Source organism: Cryptomeria japonica, chromosome 8 (genome assembly GCF_030272615.1).
Source record: "Cryptomeria japonica chromosome 8, Sugi_1.0, whole genome shotgun sequence".
In the NCBI taxonomy this organism is placed as follows: Eukaryota; Viridiplantae; Streptophyta; class Pinopsida; order Cupressales; family Cupressaceae; genus Cryptomeria; species Cryptomeria japonica.
The window spans coordinates 306,559,474-306,561,231 of record NC_081412.1 but is presented as its reverse complement, the minus strand read 5'-3'; positions in this window follow the sequence as shown (position 1 = coordinate 306,561,231).

The following is a 1,758-nucleotide window of genomic DNA, read 5'->3' as shown; positions in this document are numbered from 1 at the left end:
AATTGGTATTAGAGTACATCCAGGTCCTTGGTGATATAAGCTTAACCGCTTGAGGCAAAAGATCCTGTTTTAATGATGAAGAGGGAAGGTCCTAAGTTCAATAGGGATAACTTTACAATATGGAAGGACAGGATGAAGACTTATATCAGGAGTTTGGGTGCACAACAATGGAACCATGTTGAGAATTCCTATGTAATCCCCGTTGGCACTCTAACCGATGATCAGAAAAGAGAGATACAAGAAAATGGGCAATTCATGGAAGCCCTTATTAGCAGCTTGTTCGATGTAGAGTTTATTGATGTATAAGATAAGGACAATCCAAAATAAGTGTGGGACAAACTAGAATCCATTTATGGCGGTGATGAACATGTCAAGCAGGCTAAGGAAGAAAGCCCTAGAGGAAAGTTTGAAGATATGAGGATGGTTCAAGGAGAGACCATTCAGCAATATGGCATAAGAATCAAGATAGTGGTTGGAGAGATCAAGAGCACTGGTGGAACAATTGATGATGCCAATGTTGCCAGTAAAGTTCTGAGATCACTTTTGTCAGTCTATGCAATCAGGGTTGTTGCTATTCAGGAGCTAAGGTCTATTGACAAAACCAAGGTATCATTAGACTATATTATTGCAAAGTTGACTGCATATGAACTGAATAGCTATGATGGTAGTGTTCAGAAGATCGAGTCAGCCTTTAGAGCATTTGTTTCCTCCGCACCGACTAGGAAAGGAAAAGAGGTCAGTACCAGTTATGAATCCAGGCCAAGTAGAGATATGGATGATGAGGAGATTCTGATGGAGTTTGAAGCTCTTATTGCCAAGAGACTTCCAAAAGGCACTAGAAAATACAGAGGTAAGCTTCCTTTGAAGTGTTTTTCCTGCAATAAGATAGGACATATAGCTATTAATTTTCCTAACAATGATAATAAGGATAAACCGGAAAGGTTTAGGAAGTATAAAGGAGAAGGTAGGAGAAATTGTCTTGTTGCAGTGGATGAAGGTGTTACTGATGAGGAATCTGAGGATGAAGAGAATGAGGACATAGTGTTTGTGGTTGTCAAGGAAGAGTTGTCTAACCAGAAAGCCCTTGTCTCACATATTGACAACTCCAATGAGTGGATCATTGATAGCGGGTGTTTTCACCACATGACCAGTGACCTGGGAAAGTTTCAATCTCTTGAAGAATATGATAGTGGTGTTGTCTGGTTTGGTAATGATGTACCTTGCATGGTGAAAGGAAAAGGATCCATCTCACTGAATGGAAAGAGTAGTGTGGATGATGTCTACTGGATGGAAGGCCTTAAGCACAACCTTTTGAGTGTTTCTCAGTTGAACGACAAAGGACTCATTCTCAATTTCAAAGGTGGAGTCTGCATAATAATTGGAAAGAGTGGTGAACTTATTGCCACTGGTAAGAAGACTAGAGGAAACTTGTTTTAGCTGAATGCCAAGATTAGTCAGTGCCTGATGGCAAAATTTGATGACACTCAGATATGGCATAGAAGACTCTATCATATAAATTTTTACAATATTGTAAAGGCTAGTAAGATCAAGGTAGTAAGAGGATTGCCTTTGCTGAACAAACCAGAGAATGCTTTATGCAGAGAATGTCAACTTGGGAAGATGTCTTCCTCAACATTTAAAGGTAAGTCCTTTTCAACAAAGAACTTACTTGATCTAGTGCACATCAATCTGTGTGGTCTGATGAAAACTAGAAGTATTCAGGGAGATCGGTACTTCATGATTCTTACCGATGATTGC